The sequence below is a fragment of the Ovis canadensis genome, chromosome 2 (assembly GCF_042477335.2).
Source record: "Ovis canadensis isolate MfBH-ARS-UI-01 breed Bighorn chromosome 2, ARS-UI_OviCan_v2, whole genome shotgun sequence".
Lineage (NCBI taxonomy): Eukaryota > Metazoa > Chordata > Mammalia > Artiodactyla > Bovidae > Ovis > Ovis canadensis.
Window position 1 is genome coordinate 61348837 of NC_091246.1, and position 20248 is coordinate 61369084.

Consider the following 20248-nt stretch of genomic DNA (forward strand, 5'->3'; position numbering starts at 1 on the left):
GGATTGATCTTCAAGGTAGGGGGTAAATAAATAAACATAGGTGCAGAGAGGCATATATTATGACCCAATTTTTTTCAGGAGAAAAAGGAAGACTCTAGAGGACATGTGTGTTTATATGAATGGGCTATTTCAAGAAGGAAACTTGACAAACTGAAGAAGAAGGATTTTCATTTCATTATTTATGTGGATGCATTAATTTTTTTAAACTTAACACAAACAAATATCTGAAACAGTACACAACCAAATGCCATCTACTTTTCCAGGGGAAAATATGCTCATCCAATCCCATAAGACTGATACAGGGAGCCACATCTATTTGGGCCATAAGTCTTTTTAGTAGTAATCTTATTTAATATCCATCTTTAAGGGATTCCATTTCCTCAATAGCAGGGGTCCCCAACCTTTGGGATCTAATGCCTGATGATCTGAGGTGGAGCTGATGTAATAATAGAAACAAAGTGCACAGTAAATACAATGCTCTTGAAGCATTCTAAAACCATCACCACCCCCTAGTCCATGGAAAAATTGTCTTCCACGAAACCAGGTTGCCATCGAGCTTGGGGACCACTGCTCTATAGGTTGCAGAATGGTGTTCACTGATTGGCTGATGCTTCAATTACTGAATGCCTGTCGGACACGACTGAGCAACTTCCCTTTCACTTTCATGTAGAACCAATGTCATGTTATTTAACTTCATCTCCCCAACAGCTTTTGAAGACAAATATCATTATCTCCAATTTGATAAAGGAGGCTGTCGAGGCTCTAGTAGTGTCCAAATGCACACAGCTGGTATTGTGAGGTGATAAAATGTATACCTTTATTGACTGTCTCACGTCGGGGTGAATTTAGTTAAGTTTCATGGTGCATCTCATGGATGGGCTCACAAGATGTGTTCCAACATCCTTCTAGTGAGTCTTCCTATACTGCAGAGCTAAATTCTATGCAACCAGAGTTCTGAATGTGATTAAGGTTCTACCAAAAAAAGGCAGACTATGGCATTGTGAGGCATGCTCTTGGAGACATTTATGTTTTTAAATGATGGTGGTGGTAGAGGTCTTAGTACCTGGTTGCTAGCTTTCTGGGCATTGATTTGCACATCCTGTTTTGTCAGTCAGTTGGAAAGAGATTTGAGAAAAACTACAGGGGTATCATAGGGTAGCTTCCTCTCTCCTCAGCTGCCTCACTGAAGCAGAAGCAGCTGCGCTGGTGGGGGCCCATTCTGTAGTGGCTTTGGGAGCCTTTTCTGAAACTTGGCCTTTCTGATGAATTCTCCAAGCTGTTTAATAGTCAATAGTGAATGTCTTCCAAAACAGACCAAGCACTGGATGCAGCAGTTGGCTCCACTGAACATTCCAAATTGGATAGACGACAACTTCTGAAAAAGTAATTTTATGCATATACAATCTCACGTGACTTAGAGACCCTCCAAGTTATGTACCTCTGAAGTCATGGGCTACAAGCAAAACCAAGCTCCAGGCTACAGATGAGACACAGTGTCCACTCTGATATTCTGTCTGTTAAATAGCTACACTGGTCTCTAGGCTTCTCACAGCTGCTCGCACCAAACTCCTCTCTCCAGTCTTTCTATACAGTGGCCAGAGTTAGGTATAAAATGTACATTTGGCTGTCATATGTCATACCCCTGATCCAAATCCTTGAATGGCTTCCCTTTGCTCTTAAAATAAATAGTAAGATTTAATATTATTTAATAATACAGTTTTTAAAGTAAATAATAATAATATCAACATTTATGCTGTACCAGGAAGCAGTCTACATGCTTTACTTGACTCATGGAGTAGAGCATGATCCACCTTCGACCTGCAGGGCCTGTGGGATCGGGTGCTGCCTCCCTCTTGCCTCGAATCAAGTCACATTTGCGGGCAATTCCTTCAGTTCCAGGACCCTCTCCCTGTTGCACCCTTCCCTACCAGCAGCCCCCACCTTGCTTTCTCTTCCTTACCCTTTAGGTCTCACCACAAGAAGGAAGCCTGCAAACTCCCAGACCTGGTCAGCTTCCTTTATTACATCATCATCTCACAGAATCCTAAGATTATATACCTTTAGTCATACCTGGATTAGTGCAATTATTCTTTGAATATCTGTGTCCCCACCTGCATGCCTGTAAGTTCCTACGAGGTAGAGGTGCCTCTGTTTGTTCCCAGTTCCCAGTACATGGCTCAACACACAGTGTGTTCTCAGGAGGGAAAAGACTCTTGAATGAATGATGTGAAAATCAGAATACTTATATTGCTAAAGCTACAGATGTTAGAGCTTTATCTGATTCAAAATCTTCAGTATGAGAATCACAGAGCTATTAAATTAAGTCCCCAAAAAAGAAAAAAAAAAGGGGGGTGGTTATTTCTACCCTAACTGAAGTCCCAAATCTGCTGGGATTATGGTTCTGAAGGTGGTAGGTGAGACATCTACATTTTTTGGCAAGCCAAGAGCTAAGGAGCAGTGTGCATTAGTTCAATTATTCTACCTCATCCAAAAAAAAGTAATCTATATTAAATATTTTCATATCTTTCTTATATGTTTAAGATAAATATAAAAATAATATCTATATATAAAAACACCTAAAAGCATCATTATGCCTCTCATCTAGTAACATGTCTCTTATTGGCAAGAATTGTGTCTTTTATATTCTTTCAACAGCATTGTGCATGTTGAGGGCATTTAATAAACACTAAGAAGAAAAATGTCATAACATGTTGGAAGTGATTCAAAAGAAAGACAGTGTATGAAAACACAGCAGTAATATTATCTATAAGCAGGAATTTTATTTAGATCCTCTGGGGTAATATAAAACAAAACATGACTGTGTTTATATGTTATGCAATAGCAACAAGAGCTAAAACAAGGAACAATACATAACTAACACTGGGACATCTTATAAATAAATCAAGAACTAAAGGAGTAGATGAAGTATATGATCAATAGCAGATCAAAGCTCATACTTTTCCTTGACACCACATAAAGGAACGAGAATAATTCCTTCCCATTTGATTTTTTTAAACTCCTCTTTTATATAGCTACTCTCTTCCTTGCCTAGCCACACAACTCTTATACACAACATTGTTGATGAATTTCATCTCTCATTCACAATTCTGTCAAGCATCTGTGCTTTTTCTTCCTTAGTCGTAGCCCTTCATCCTTGCACTCAGAATTTTCCTATCACTACTTTTACTCAAACTAGATTATGTTCTTAGGAAAGGCTTTTTATAAACTCTTTCTACTAAGGTGTAAATGACTAGTAAGACACTGTCCTGGTTCTTCCATGGACAAGTGCATTTGATCAGAACATTAAAACATAAGCCAAATAAGTGAGTTCACAGTGCTTGCAATTAAAAAAAAAAGAATCATTGTCACAAAAAGAATCATTGGAGGCTTTGTCCCCCCCTCTTTTTCTGCCAGTAGGAGAGAACTTTTCGTGTTCCTAAATTCCTATGTCACAGGTGAGCTGTTAACTTCTGAGCAGAGAGCTGGAAGCCAGAGACCCATATTATACACTGGCTTTACCCCTGATGAAGAGCTTGTGGCCTGTCAGAATTCATTCACTACTAACAGACTCACTTGTGCTGGCAGCTAAAACCCTCACCAGCCTAATGACTTATAGTCATTACACACACAGAGTTTGCAAATTTCTTATAGATAGTTCTATAGGGTGCCCAATCATGCCATTTGCTCAGTACGGACATGTTTCTAGGGACACAGGACTCTTCAGGGCTTAAATTGGGTCAGTCCCAGTGAAAGTGGGAGAGTCGGTCACCTTGGTTATGAAGCGCCGAGATCACGGGCACCTCGATGAACCGGTAGCTCCTTAAGGCTGCTTGTTTGCCTTATTTTCCTTCCCATCCTTTCCAACTTACGTATATCCCCAAATTCTGTACTCTTTTTTGATGTGTTTTTTTTTTTTTACCACCAGTCTACAATTAGATTTTTTTTTAATGAGCAAAAGTTTGAACAGACATTTCACAAAAGATATACAAATGGCCACTAAGCATGTGAAAAGATGCTCAAAAGAAAATTAAAATGATAGCAGCACTATACACCAAAATGGCTAAAATTTAAAAGGCAGACAATATCAATTTTTAATGAGATTGCAGAGCATCAGAACTCTTATACATTGCTAGTGGGAGGAGAAAATGGTTCAACTTCTTTGGAAAATCATGTGGTCATTTCTTATGAAACATATATCATACTACTGATCCAGCTATTTCATTTATAGTATTTATGCAAGAGAAATGAAGACCTATTTCCAGACAAAAACTCACACACAGATGTTTATAGCAGCTTTCTTAATAACAGGCCCAAACTTGAAACAATGCAAATATCCATCAACCAGTGAATGGATAAATAAACTATGGTATATCTATAGAATGGAATGCCCAGCAATAAGAAGGAACAAACCTCTGATGATGCATGCAGCAACATGGATGAAGGTCAAAACAGCATGCTGCCACCAAGAGTACATGCTGTATGATTCCACTGGTAAATTCTAGGACAGTTACTCTATCATGACAACAAACAGATCAGTGATAACCTTGGGGAAACCCTGGAGAAACTTTGGAGTCTGGGGAATTTCTGTATCATGATTGTGGTGGTAATTCCATCAGTGATAAGTGCTCCTGCACGCTGGAACTAGCTCAATGAAGATTTGTAAAATCCAAATGCATCTTTTTCCAACACATTCTTCAGGGACATCACATTGATGACCTGACATCAACAATGGCAGAAGTTTTTAGCACATCAGGAAAAACTGGTAAAGGTTACAATTAAGATTTCTTTTTTTCTCTGAAAGTCACTTGTTTAGTGTTTATCAGCACACCTCGGGGTATGTACCTTTGTCAAAGCTCATCTAATCTCACCTAAAAATGGCTGCCCTCGGGATAAATTATACCTCAATAATGGTGAATAATGGTGGGGCTTCCCTGGTGGCTCAGAGGGTCTGCCTGCAATGCAGGAGACCTGGGTTCAATTCCTGGGTCAGGAAGATCCCCTGGAGAAGGAAATGGCAACCCACTCCAGTACCCTTGCCTGGAAAATCCAATGGACGGAGAAGCCTGGTAGGCTACAGTCCATGGGGTCGCAAATAGTCGGACATGACTGAGTGACTTGACTTCACTTAATGGTAAATGCAAAAGTTGTAGCTTCTCTAATGACTTCTGGTTCTCTTTCCCATCTGTAGAATGATTCAGAGACTGGGAAATGCAAGAACCCAGTGACATAGGGCTCTTCAGTCCAGATTTTCTCCCATCCTCTCAGGTGAGGTGAGGAGAAACCAAGTCAGTAAGATTATTATTCTTGCAGGTCAACATCTTTCTAATACCCACAATTAACGTTTGAAACTCCTGCTTGCTAAATTCCATTCAGACAGAAAGCTCCAGAAGCAGTGCCAGGGTACACTGATTTCCCTTCATTAAAATGTTGACTGTGGTGACTCCTTTGTACTTCCCTGAAAGTATGCAAACCATTGTTATTATTTGCCTTCTGTGTTCCAGACTCTGTAACATTCAAAGGAGAATGAAAGAGAAGGTGGCCAGGATTGCTTTCTCCAAAGTCACCAAGAACTCTCCAACTTTAGGGCCTTTACACCTGCTTTTCCTCTGCCAAAAAATGCTCTTCTAGAAATCTCTATGACTCACATCTTCTCTTCTTTCAAGTGTTTGCTAAAATGCCCGCTTCATAGGGAGGATTTCTGAGACCATCCCACTTGAAATTACCATCTCCCTCTTCAGCATACCCCATTGCCCCTTCCCTGATTTAATCTTCCCCTTCACACTTATCACCTCTTAACATTATATATTCTCTGTATTTGTCCCATGTATTGTTGGTCTTCCTCTACTAGAATGCTAGCTTCACAGAATGTGAATTTTTGTTTTACTCACTGCCGGATCAGCCCTAGCTCTTATTAGCAGTGTCCTGTATCCCAATAAATAATTGAATGAATGAATGGCCCATGCTCTTGAAGTAATCAAAACAACAGTGAGCATGTCTTTAAACCTTATGGAAGGCTTCTTGCAAATCTCTTTATAATCCTTTCTGTGATAACATTAACACATAACATAACACAGAATTTACTCTTATTAAATGTTGAATGAATGACATTATCATAAGCAAACATGTTCAGAAATTAATAATTTATTATGAACAACCACATGATCACCAAAATCTACCTTTATATTCCCCTCTCTTATTTTATCATAATCAATGGCCTCTTAGAATCACTGAACCAAAGTGGTATGTATAACAAGGCTGTTGAATTCATTAAATGTTAAATTAGAAGGAAAGTAACTTCAGAAATCTGATGAACTGCTAATATTTATAAAGTACAAACGAGCTGCCCAGCATCATTGCCCTGTATCCTCACAACAGTATGAGGTGGGTATCACAGTTTCTGTTTCATATGCACAAAAGCAGAAGCTCACAAAATTTAAGAACTTGCCTAGAGCCACAGAGTTAGGAAAGGGCCAAGCTCAGGTTGACTCCAGATAGCCCAACTCCACGGCATACGTTAACTACTCTAAAAGATGTTTAAAATAAAAGGTTTCTAAGGGGAAATTTAAAACAATTACCCATAAGATGGTACTCCTAAGAGTTATATGCAGAGGGGATGTTTTTAGGGACATTTCTGTCTACTTTGAGCAGATACAGAAAAGAAAGTGCTGAAAAGCATCCCTGAGAGTAATGAGAGCCCATCCCTGTCCTCTATGCAGACAGGAAACCTGGTCTCTAGTTCCTATTCTACCACTGACCCCAAGACACTTACAACAGTGTCTTCATGTAGGTGAGAAAGTATCTTTAAGGCACACCTTCACCTTGAAGTTCAAGGGGCATTCTAAGCTAAATAAGTATAATACCTGGTACCAAGCACCTTGGGGCATGAAATGCCCCAAAATGATATGAAAAATGTCTTCCTTAGACTTGAAATTTCAAGTCAATCACTCAGATCTTCAGAGAACCATATTAGAATGCATGAAATCAGAGCAAAAGCATTACGATCATTTTTTTAAAATCAGGATACTCAAGCGAAAATCTATTACCTCTATGATTTTAGAGTAACTTTCTAAAACATGCATACATGTGGCAGGCTCAATAATGGTCTCCTAAAAATGTTCATATCCTAATCCTCAGAACCGGTGGCTATGTCACCCTCTATAGCAAAAAGGACAATGCAGCTGTGATTAAATTAAGAGTTTAGAGATAGGGAGATTATCCTGGCTTATCTGGGTAGGCCCAAAGAGATCACAAGGGTTCTTTTAAGAAGGAGGTGGCAAAGTCAGAGAGCAATGATGGCAGAAGCATAGGTCAGAGAGAGAGAGATGGAAACAGAGATCAGAGATGGGGAGACAGGGAGAAAGAAAAAGAGATCAAAGAGACTTAGAGATTTGAAGATGCTATGTTGCTGGCTCTGATGATGAAGGGGTGACAGATGAGTCAAGGAATTCAAGTGGCTTCTAGAAGGAAAAGGCAAAGAGATGAGTCTAGAATCTCATCTTGTCTAGAATCTCCAGAAGGAAGACAACTCTGATGACATTCTCACTTTAGGTTAGGACCTCTGACCTTAAGAACTGAAAGATAATTTTATGTTGTTTTAAGCCATTAAGTTTGTGATCACTTGTTACAGCAGCAATAAGAAACTAATAGAACATATAACTAGTATCTCAGTAGACATGCATGAGAAGCAAAGAAAATGAAACTAGACTATTTGTATTTGGAGTTTGTTTATTTTTCATAATTTTCAGGACTCTCGGTATTCAGTTATCAATTTTTCTATGTAGCTGTGAAAGTGAAGTCACTTAGTCGTATCCGACTCTTTGCGACCCCATGGACTATAGCCTACCAGGCTCATCTGTCCATGGAATTTTCCAGGGAAGAGTACTGGAGTGGGTTGCCATTTCCTTCTCAAGGAGAACTTCCCGACCCAGGGATCGAATGCCGGTCTCCTGCATTGCAGGCAGAAGCTTTACCATCTGAGCCACTAGGGAAGCCAGATAGTGATGAGTATCAGCCCTGTACTCTGCTCAGCATCTTTGTTAGCACTCTCTTGCTTAATCTTCAAAACAAACTGAAAAGTAAGATAAAGCAACTTGCCGAGCAAAAGAGGAGGAAGTCACTTGTTTTTCCAAAACCATTATGTAATTAATACTACTAACAACAATAGCTACCACCTGCTGATGCTTTCCTACATAATATCCAATCTTTCCAACAGCCCTGCAAAAGAAGGAGAATTATTCTAATTTTATGGAGAAGAAAACAGTCCAAACCTGGGAGGAGCTAAGTAACATGCCCAAGTGAGAAAATGTCTGAGTCTGATCTCAAAAAATCTAAGCTTTTTCTAGTCACAGCACTTTGATTTTTATTTAAAATTTATTCAAAGGGTTTTTTCTATCACCACATTCGGTTCAGTGTATACACTCAAATACCCACTCCTTATCCTACCCTTTTGCCCTCACCAAGATGAGGCCTCATTATTTTATTCTAAAGCTATCTGATCAGCACAGCATAGCAGAATCTATGTCCCTATAGTTCATCATAAAAGTGGATGATCAAAAACATCTTGACTACAAATACCAAGCAAGCAAGAAACAGGTATGACAGTTTCACCAGGGAAATTTAAGACAGAGAAAATAGAGTAAGCACCAGATTTTCCCACGTTCAAGTGAGAAAACTACAATCTACCCCACTATTCACATAGGACAGGAGATCTACCTCAAAACAAATCAGAGTAACAGAGTTGGAAAAAACTTATACAGAATTTTGATCTGCCTTTCCTCCACTGCAGGAATCTATTCTTCAACCTTTAAACACAGAGCATTGCCTTTTCTGGGGCAGCACATTTGTTACAAAGTTATTCCAGATAATCAGTCTAAATCCACTCCTCACTCCTGGTTCTAGCTTGTGATGGCAACCCATAGGGTCAGCCTTCTTGTGTGTGCCAGACAACCAACACGTCCCCACTGGGTCTTCCCTGTTCTTGGCTGAACATCCGAGTTTTTCCATTTTTTTTTTCCCCTCATGGGACAAACTGTTGCAAAGTTGCTTCCCCTAGACATGCAAACATCTGCTATGCTTCCCCAGAAAACTTGGAGCCCAGAACATAACACATCTCAACTCTAGGTATGGTAGAGCCAGAATGGAATCATGATCCTACGACCTCCCTGGGTGATGTCCTGCTATTAGAAGTAGCTTAGAATTGAAATATTTTTAGCAGAATGTACTTAGCCAACTGAAAACTCCTCAGATGCCCTTTTTAACTTGGTTCTCCTCCAGTCTATATTTTAACTTCTTAAATGTAAATGATAGAAATTTACATTTCTGTTGAATATAGAATGTCATTTTCTATATTTTGCTTTATATATTCACAGTGTGCCTAAACATCTGGTTCTTTACTGAGAGCACACTCTAGGTCAAGCACTGATCCATAGATACTGAAGATAGAGTGAACAAAACAAAGACCCTGTTAAGATGCAGGTAACATTCTGACCTGACTCAGACAACAGCATTGTGTCAATTGCAAGTTTGAAATTTACATCTCCTCTATTGAATCAGAATATTTCTCCCAAGAGCACTGAAATAATTTGTTATATTAGTCTATTATAGATAAGAATGGGATTTCACATTCAATGTATAATATGTTTGTAACAGTTATGTAAGAATGAACTGTAAATGGTGTTAGGCTTTTACTTTCTTCTATCCATTTTTTTCCAAAATGAATAATTATGCCCTTAATGTAATATAATCCTCATACTATATTCCTCAGATAAAAACATTTATGACTGCTGTTTATAGTCAGCTATTCTTTTGAAAAGTTTTTAAAAACCCATATGTAAGTAATTTCTGGAGAAACTATAAGAAATTATTGTTTAATATTTAATCTATTCCACCTGCTTGTAAACAGACACACATACACACAAAGTAGAGAGTCCAAGAGAGGCTGAGAGAGAAAGAGCACACACAGCCTACATTATTCGTTTCATTACTGATCACCTTTGCAACTTGAAAGCATTTCCACATAGAACATGGAAACAAACACATTCTGATAGGTGGCCACATTTCTAGAATTACACCAGGAACACTAAATTTTCTCTTTATATTCAATGATTCTTAACCCTTGCTATACATTAGAATTATACGGAAGCTAAAAAAAATATGAAATATTAGTTTCCCTCTCCATCTAGCCCAGAGATTCCAATATAAGGATATGAGTTAAAGCCAGGGCATGAGTATTTTCTTTGAAAAAGCATTCTAAATGATTCTACAGGTGAACAACCACTGTTCTAATATATTCATCTAATTCTGCAGAAATAGGACAATTTACTCTGAATTCTATCATCTTTGTTCAATTATTCCTATCTAATTAATTAAAGTAAGTTTCAATGAGAAAGTATCTAATCAATTTGATTTTAGCACTAATGTAACTGGTATGTTTTGTTCTTTTATTCATCCTTTTAATTATTTCAGAAGCCATCTTCCCCAAAAAAATGTTTTTAGAAAAATGTATTTAGTATAACCAGATTCAGAATTTCCTATATTTTATCATACCGGTAAACAGAAGCTATGTTGAGCTCTACAGAATTTTAAATGACACAGTTTATTCATAAAAGGGAAGACTCTGAGGGAAAAGCTGTGAGCATTAAGAACACATGACAGAAACAATGTGTGCTTAAGACAGTTGATGGTCTCATCACCCTCAGCTAAAAAACCTTCTTAGGAGGAGAAGCTCTGTCCGTTTCTAATGGCTGTTGAGAGACGCCCTGTTCTTTTGTCCCTATCTTGGTCCTTAACGGAGACTGGCCGTGTTAACACTTGCAGGAAAGTGACCTTAAACATAGAACCCAGAGCAGGGGGTAGGCAGTAGCATCTGTGGCACAATGGCAGATGAGAGGTGGGAGAGGTGTCCAGTCAGGTGTTCACTTCTCCATCTAAGTAGATGTGAGGTTGGGTCCCATTTTTATAGCTCTTGAGGCTCTGCCACTGGACACAGCTATTGGCCACTTGTATTAAAGATGTCACAGATGCATAACTATTGGTGGTGGTGGTTTAATCGCTAAGTCATGTCTGACTCTTGCGGCCCCATGGACTATAGCCTGCCAGGCTTCTCTGTCCATGAGATTCTCCAGGCAAGAAACCTGGAGTGCGTTGCCATTTCCTTCTCCAGGGGATCTTCCTGACTCACGAATTAAACCTGGGTCTCCTGCATTGCAGGCGGATTCTGTCCCAACTGAGCTATAAGGGAAGCCCTATTAGAATGGATTAAATAAAAGAAAAAAACAGCAAAACCAAATGATGGTGAGGATGCAGGTAAATGGAAGGTCACACAGTGTTGGGAATATTTGGAAAATTGTTTGGCAGTTTCCTATAAAAGTAAATATTCACGTATGATATGACCCCAAAATTCCCCTCCTAAACATGTTCTCCAAGAAACATAAGAATTTACGTTCATACAAAAACTGGTACATGAGTATTTACGGCAGCTCTACTCATAATCACCAACAACTGGAAACAACCCATTGTCCTACAACTGGTGAATGAATATACAAACTGGTATATCCACAATGGAATATTACTCAGTGATTAAAAGGAATGTGTTTACTCATTAATTAATTAGGAATGAATCTCACATGCATTATAACAAGGGAAAGAAACCAGGTTCAAAATGTTGTATAAAAATGCATATTCCACTAATATGACTTTGTGGAAGAGGTAATATCGACCAGAAAATACATTAGTGGTTGCCAAGAATTGGAATGCAGCAAGAGTCTGATGGGCTTCCCTGGTAGCTCAGCTGGTAAAGAATCTGTCTGCAATGCAGGAAACTTTGGTTCGATTCCTGGGTTGGGAAGATCCCCAGCAGGAGGGCATGGCAACCCACTCCAGTATTTTTGACTGGAGAATCCCCATGGACAGAGGAGCCTGGTGGACTGCAGTCCATGCGGTTGCAAACAGTCTGATAGAACTGAGTGACTAAGCAAAGCAGCAGTAAGAGGCTGATTACAAAGGAGCGCTAGAGAGTTCTTTTGAGGTGACAGAATTGTTCTGTACCTTTATTTTGTAGGCGGTCACATGACTATATGCCTGGAAAATCCCATGGATGGAGGAGCCTGGTGGGCTGCAGTCCATGGGGTCGCTAAGAGTTGGACACGATTGAGCGACTTCACTTTCACGTTTCACTTTATGCATTGGAGAAGGAAATGGCAACCCACTCCAGTACTCTTGCCTGGAGAATCCCAGGGATGGGGGAGCCTGGCAGGCTGCAGTTCATGGGGTCGCTAAGAGTTGGACACGACTGAGAGAATTCACTTTCACGAATTGGAGAAGAAAATGGCAACCCACTCCAGTATTCTTGCCTGGAGAATCCCAGGGACAGAGGAGCCTAGTGAGCTGCCGTCTATGGGGTCGCACAGAGTTGGACACAACTGAAGCGACTTAGCAGTAGCAGCAGCAGCACAGAACTATATAGAGATTTTTAATGTATGCAAATAATACCTCAAATAAACCTGATCCCCAAAAATGTGTATAGGGAAAGGTTCAGGAATAAAAGTGAATTAGTTGGAAAGGTGATGTAAATGGAAAAGCAAAAAGTTAAGGAGTTGTTTGGATTAAAATATATTACCAAATTGGCTTTATTCAATTAAAGAGCTTCCCTAAAGCCATAGCAACCACTTCAACATTTGGAATTACACAGTGCAAAGAGAAACCCTGAGAACCATTCACAATATGTAAAGCTTTATTTTTATCAAAAGAATGAAGTCTTGCAACATCTCTTAGTAAAGGACTGTTTTCCATGAACATGACCACCTGAGTCACAACAAAATACAACTGATTATGCTAAAGAATGGGGTCACATGAAGCTACTGTAAACTATGAAAATATGGCTGGTGATTTTGAAACAAAAATGAAAAAGCATAAATGACTCAGTCTCCTAAATGTTGTTAATGACATCTTACATAACTGCCTTGATAATAAGCAAAAATCTATAAATTGGTGGTTCTCAAGGTATGGCCCCAGGATTAGAGGCATCAGTAGTACTGACAGCACCCAGGAGCTTAGGAGAAGTGCACATTCCCGTGCCCAACCCCAACCTGAATCAGAATCTAGTCATTTCCCTCTTGGCCAGCTCTAAGTTCAAGAGGTGAGGACATGGCCATCATGAATGACTGATGAAAAAAACATCTAGAAAAGGACGTGAGTATGTTGCTATCTTCACCTGTGCGGCCAAGGTGAAGTACAAACCTACCCCCACCATATTCCCATACAATCTATATAGTTTTAGGGTTTTAATGATAGGCTTTACCCTTTTAAAATGCTATGAGCCCAATCTATATTTTAAATAAAATTGGATTTCAAGTAGAATTTTATGCAAACTCAATTCTAGGAGATAATTAAAAACATTAATAATGTTCATAGTACTAAGAGAGGTATAGTTATCTGTGATGGATCAGTTCATTTCATAACCAAGTGAATAAAGTTTCAGAACTAAAACTTCACAAGTGATATATGTACTAATAATTGAAACTATTAAAAATTAAAAGTTGTCTCACAATAACCATTAAGTCTTGCCATATTCTGCTTAATGTGGACTCTATCTTCTTAGTTTCTGCTTTCTGTATAGAGGATCAATAATGATTTCTAAATTTTCAATAACTATCTCAAGCCATAAAGATCAGAACATGTTTTTCTTCCTCTTTTCAAGTAAACTGTTTTGATATTTCAACAGATGTCTTAGTAGAAAAATGTTATTTTCATCCATCTGAGAGTTTATCAAGCACTGAGAAGATGTATAAAGTAGCCCCAAATATCATCATAATTATATGATCAGATATACAAGGCTTTATTTGCATTATCAATATCTCCTCTGGAGTCCTGCTTTATTGACACTATCTGTCTACGATATCCAAGGGCTATGACTTCAAGATTGTGCACAAATGGAATACCTACTCTTTCAATCATGGGGGGGCACATATTTAATCCAATGCCAGTTCCCAGGTGACATCTAGTTCTGTGGATAAATTCCCTTCTCCAGGGGATCTTCCCAACCCAGGGGATCAAATCCAGGACTCCTGTATTACAGGCAGATTCTTTACCATCTGAGCCACCAGGGAAGTTCCTGTGGATAAATACTCAGAGGCAACAACATCTGAACATCAGTTTAAGCAAAATATCAACAAGGCAGGTCTGCTGCCCCTCACATCCATGCATAAACTTGGCCCAAAATACTTGCAAGAAATACCAGTGTTCACAGACTTAAGAGAACAAACTTATGGTTGCCAGGAGGGAAGAATGGGAGAAAGAGATAGTTAGGGAGTTTGGGATCGATATGTACACACTGCTATATTTAAAATGGATAACCAACAAGGGCCTATTGTATACCACAGGGAACTCTGCTCAATGTTATGTGGTAGCCTGGATGGGAGGGGAGTCTGAGGAAGAATGGATGCACATGTATGTATGGCTAAATCCCTTCGCTCTTCACCTGTAACTATCACAACATTATTAATCAGCTCTATTCCAATATAAATTTTCTTTGTAATGCCAGGGTTTTAGATGATCTGCATGTTTTAGCACCATTGCCCAATTTAAGAATTTTGCACTTTTGTAAACAGGATTAATAATTCATCAGGTTTTTGTCTTGTTTTATCCCAGAAAATGGCAATATTAATTTCCATCTCTTCTTTACGTTGTTCTACATGAGTAATTAATTCCATGCTGCTTTGTAAAACTAGCCAACTACTTCCTGTTACTTTTATAATAAAATTAAAAATTGGCAATCTGGCCCACAAGGAGATCTGGCTTACCAGATCTGGCTCCTATGTATCTTTCTATTGTCATCTTCTAACACTTTTCCCTTTCATTCACTATGCTCCAATCCCACTGGCCACCTTTCTCAGGACACTTGTAGTCCCATTTGAATTAGCATTCCCTTTTTTCCAATTTCCCATTACCTAATTCCTTCTCATCTTTTACATCTTAACTCAAATATCACTTCCTCGGAAAAAGTGTTCTCTAATCTTCTTCAGTTACTCTCTACCTGATTAAACTGTTTTCTTATTGTTTTTAAATATTGCTCCATTGGCTGTACCTGGCACAGAGTGGTTGCCCATTAAGCATTTATAAAATGAATAAATGAATGAGTACTGTGAAATAAGTGAAGAATTATTACCCCAATTTTCCAAATAATAAAACTGAAGCCCAGTTAAATCCAGCAACTTACCCAACTGTATACTATGAGTGGTAACAGAAACAAGATTTTTCTGACACTAAGCTCAGGGCTAGTTTCACTATTCAATATAAATCCTAAATAGACTTTTAAAAAATCATAATCTGTGCTTGGAGCCCTATTTTCAATTATTTTTAAAGCTTCAACTCCTACCTGATTAACTGTAGGATTAATATCTTTATCTCAGCAATTCCTGAGCCAGCTGAAGTTTCAATTTTTTTTTCTTAACATAAAAAGTCCATTGACCTTTATCTCAGCAGCTTGTTTGATCTTAAATATATGTCAAATAAACCCAAAATGAGGGTTTAAATAACCATTATGCCTACCAAGTAAATGTTTGTATCTATAAAATAGAAAGTCAGAAGTGATGTTTAAGAAAATGTTCTCGGGAGGTAAGTATTTCCCTTCTGTCCTAAGTACTTACTGTTGACATAAAAGATAAACCCAATACAGTGTTTCACCGAAAGAATCATTGCCATGTTTACAGTTTTTTTGCAGTAACTGAAGACACAGACGTACCTGGACAAATGCCTCATATCTGGACAAATAAAAAAAAAGTAAGGGAATTTAATATATATTAATTTTGTGAGGTGTTCACAAGACTAAAAATTAACCAATGAATTATTTTAATACTCCAAACACTGGATATTGCCTGATTGCGATGTTTGCATCACTCAGATAGAGGCAGGCAATTTAGCAGAAAAACAGGGCTTCACAAGTTTTCCTCCCTCTTGGTTCAAACATGCCAGCATTTTGTAGCTAAACTGTGAAATAGGATTAAAGCTGCAATAAACTAAAGTGATAAAGACCCAGGGCAGAGAATGGTTTGGACAGTCACAAGCATTTACTCCCATATCTCAAATGTATCATATTAATTTGAATTCTTACAATGATATGTTGAAATGTCTCTATTCTGTTATTTTAGTTACTGCCTAACTTCCATAAACCCATAAAGGGAATGTGTATGTGCTCAGTGTAATGGCTACAACAATTTACCCCTCATCATACAGATTAACAAACCCAGTTCAGGTTACAATCATGGGAACAAGCACCCCCATTATAACATGGTCATATTCCTATTTGTAAAAGTGACCACTGCTCCTACCTTTCTGAAAATGGGCCTTGTGACCTTCCCCAGAAAACAGCTCTCTGGTTCAAGAGATCAAGCAAGGTGTTCATGCTTCAGCCATTAGATAATCATTTACCTCATTACTAAACAGCCACTGCCATAAAAATGACCTTTCGATGTACCAAAATCAGGAGAAAAAAAATCTAACATTTCTTTTCAATGTAGTTAAACAACAAAAGGTATAAAATGTGAGATTTTTCACAGAAATAGGGAAAAGAATATTGCCTCCAAAATAGAGATAATTTTTCATACACCACAAACCTATCTATGCAAATACCTTTGCCAAATTTTCCTCACTCACAGATCTCCTAAAGTAACATAGGTCTTGATAAATACAAAAATTATTAGCAATACTTATTAAAGAAATATATGTCCTTCCTATAAAGGATTAAGATGACCAGAAAAGCTTCTCTATATTATTAAGACAGTTCTCAGGAGACACTTTTAAAATCAGTGCTCAAAGATACTATAACTCAGGTCGGCTAAATGCCCATTCATTGCTCTAACTATACCTCTTCTCTTGAGGCCTCAGATTCTTCATCTTTATAATGAAGATCTAGGTGATACAATTGCTAGCAACTCTGAAACCTGATGAGTCTTGCTACCTAATGGGGCATTTACATTTTAGGAGACATTATTAGGAATCTTCCAAAGCCACAGATTGTTGGAAGTGGCATTTGTCTTTCAAGACAAATTACCATTAATTAAAACACCCCCATATACACCCTTTCTTTCCAATAAGGAATAGCCAAATCTGATGTGATAATGCACAAGGTGGTGCCTTAATGGAATGCTGGATCCAGCAAAACTCAAGCAATAAATGTTATGGAACTTGATCATACTCTCACATCACAAAGCCCTTTATGATAACACTTGAGTAAACCCATCTGGTTGAGTTAATAATTAGTGTAAATCTGTTACAAGTTAATAACGCACAGACAAGCCATTCTGGGTACATGATGATACAGAAAATTTGTGACACAAGTTTCAGATAATATTTTGCACTGGCCTTTCATTTTTCTTTATTTCCTACTCTGATTAGAAAACAAAAAGCCATTAAAGAATAAGACCTTCAAATAAGACCTATATACTTACAGACTAGATGAAAAGGAAAAAGATAAAAGTACTTTTCTAAAGAATTTTTTCAGAAGGACCTCTCAAAGGTTGAGATAGACTCCAGGCCACTTCTATATTTTGCACTGCCTGGTGGATTGTAAAATAAAGAAATGTTTAAGTAAGCAGCATATTTCTTTAAGTGCTTATGTGTAATACAAAAACATATCTGCTGTCCACAAGTGTTTCAGAATGCACAATGTATATTCATTTCTAGTGTACTTATAAATAGTGAAATGTAGTAATGAGACATAAGATGAAAGAAAGCAGACATTGTATTCAGGGTATGAAACTACATCTATAAGCAACTTGGGAGATATTTCATAAACATGAAACCAGGAGCCAAATGATTTTCAGGCCCATGATCCTGGTATTCCATCCACTGAGTAAAGATCCTAGAGTTCACTTAACGATTTATTATGTGGCCAGGGCCTTTAAACAGAAATTGCACACAAAAAGCAGAAATCTGTGAACCTCAACATCAACAAATATGTATATACGTGTAGCTATCCAAAGACGACCCCACCCCACTCCAAAAGCAAATAGATTGTAATTTAGCAAAACTTGACTACTGAGGCTGAAATTGTCAAAGTACAACAGAGTTGAAAACGAGCTAATATTTCCTGTGTTTTGATGGTAATGAAGAGAGAGAAGGCTGAGACGAGAGTAGAGGGCAGGTGGCCTCCTCGGGGAGGGAGAAGCTCTGAGCTCTGGGGACACAGCCAGGCCATCAGGTGCTGAGGAAGAACTGAGCACATCAGTGGCTGTCAACCCTGGCTGCATATTCAAGACGACTGATGCCCAGACCCCACTCAGGGTCCGTTCATCAGAAGCACTGAAGGTATCCTTAAAGGCTCCCAGGTGGCTGGAATGTGAGCCAGATACTGACAGCCACTTAGTCAGGGTCCCTGAGGCTGGGGGATAGAAAAGGCTGAGTCCAGCCCAACTCTATTAATCAGGACTTGGGTGACTACAAGGAGACAGAGCCAGTTTACTCTAGAGCAAATCCCATATGGGAGTGGGATTGGGGAGAGGATGTTCAGAGACAGGTCTCTTTCATGTTCACCAATAAAGAAGAAAACAGCCCTGTAGAGGAAAGGACACTCAGATGATTAAGTCTCAGCAGGCTAAATTCAGACCAAGCTCCACTGCACATCAGATGGCACGATGTTTCCACCTCCTGTACTTTGTGGATGTCAAATTCTAAACAATGAATATCTCAGCACATAACTGAGACCAGGTCACACCTCTGCTCAAAACTATCAAATGGCCTTCCTCTTCCCTCAGAGAAAGTCCAGTCCTTACTGGGCACGGCCTACAGAGACCTAAGGCTTGCGCCGAAGTGTGGTCCCAGGACCCGTAGCAGTGGTGTCGCTGGAGAGCTTGTTAGAACTACAGAACCTTTGGCCCCACTGACCTAATCAGAATCTCCATTTTGACACAGTTCCCCAAGTGACTCTGTGCATATTAAAATGTGTGAGGTCATAAAATAAACAACAAGGTCCTACTGTTATATAGCACAGATAACTGTATATTCAATACCTTGTAAAAACCTACCCTGAAAAGAATCTGAAAAAGAATATATATATGCATAACTGAATCACTTTGATGTACACCTGAAACACCATAAATCAAATGTACTTCAAATATTCTTTTAAATGTGAGAAACACTGATCTACAGAATCCCCCTCACCTCTCCTTCCCATTCCTATTGCCTCTCCAGCCCCTCTGTTACCTGACTTGTTCCCTTAACATCTTACCATTCCTCCATTCTATCAAGCTCTCTCCTGTTCAGGGCCTTAACATTCGCTGCTTCCGCTACTGGAATGCGTCTCCTCCACATTTCTGAAAGGTCCATTTCTTTAGCTCACCTTCAGATCTTTAGCCATGTCACCTCCTCCATGAAAACTTCTCCAGTCATCCTGTTTGCAACTGAAAACCTGTTCCAGACATTTCCCCTTCCCTGCTTTCTGTCCACTGGATTTACCACCAGTCGACACACTTTTAATTCATCACTCAATTATTTATTAACAGTCTCCCTGTGATAGACTGCAAAAGAGACCACAAACTCTGCCTCTCTTCTTATGGAGTTGCGCAGTTTATGTCACTGCCTCTTGAAGCTGGGCTTAGTTATGGGACTTGCTTTGACTTAGGAGATATCCATATACTTTATTGTTGTTGCCCATTCACTCAGTCTTGTCTGACTCTTTGATACCCCATGGACTGCAGTACACCAGGCTTCCCTGTCCTTCACCATCTCCCAGAGCTTGTTCAAACTCATGTCCATTGAGTCAGTGATGCCATCCAACCATCTCCTGTCATCCTCTTTGCCTCCTGCTTTCAATCTTTCCCGGTACCAGTTCAGTTCAGTTGCTCAGTTGTGTCTGACTCTTTGTGACCCCATGGACTGCAGCATTCCAGGCCTCCCTGTCCATCACCAACTCGCAGAGTTCACCCAAACTCATGTCCATTGAGTTGATGATGCCATCCAGCCATCTCATCCTCTGTTGACCCCTTCTCCTCCAACCTTCAATCTTTCCCAGCATCAGGGTCTTTTCTAATGAATCAGCTCTCTGCATCAGGTGGCCAAAGTATTGGAGCCTCAGCTTCAACATCAGTCCTCCCAGTGAACACCCAGGACTGATCTCCTTTAGGATGGACTGACTGGATCTCCTTGCAGTCTAAGGGACTCTCGAGAGTCTTTCCCAACACCGCAGTTCAAAAGCATCAATTCTTTGATGTTCAGCCTTCTTTATAGTCCAACTTTCACACCATACATGACTACT

At 39.1% G+C, this 20248-nt stretch overlaps 1 protein-coding gene and 1 long non-coding RNA gene across 4 annotated transcripts in view; one reads left to right on the top strand and one right to left on the bottom strand.

The window, feature by feature from the left end:
- Window positions 1–20248, bottom strand: part of PCSK5 (proprotein convertase subtilisin/kexin type 5) — a 503732-nt gene that overhangs the window by 461065 nt on the left and 22419 nt on the right. The gene's annotated exons all lie outside the window — the stretch shown is intronic.
- LOC138433522 (uncharacterized) overlaps window positions 1–20248 on the top strand; it is a 28300-nt gene that overhangs the window by 3401 nt on the left and 4651 nt on the right. Inside the window, exon 2 of the long non-coding RNA XR_011254340.1 lies at window positions 15708–15777. This is a non-coding gene — a long non-coding RNA (uncharacterized lncRNA). The remainder of the gene's footprint in view (window positions 1–15707; window positions 15778–20248) is intronic.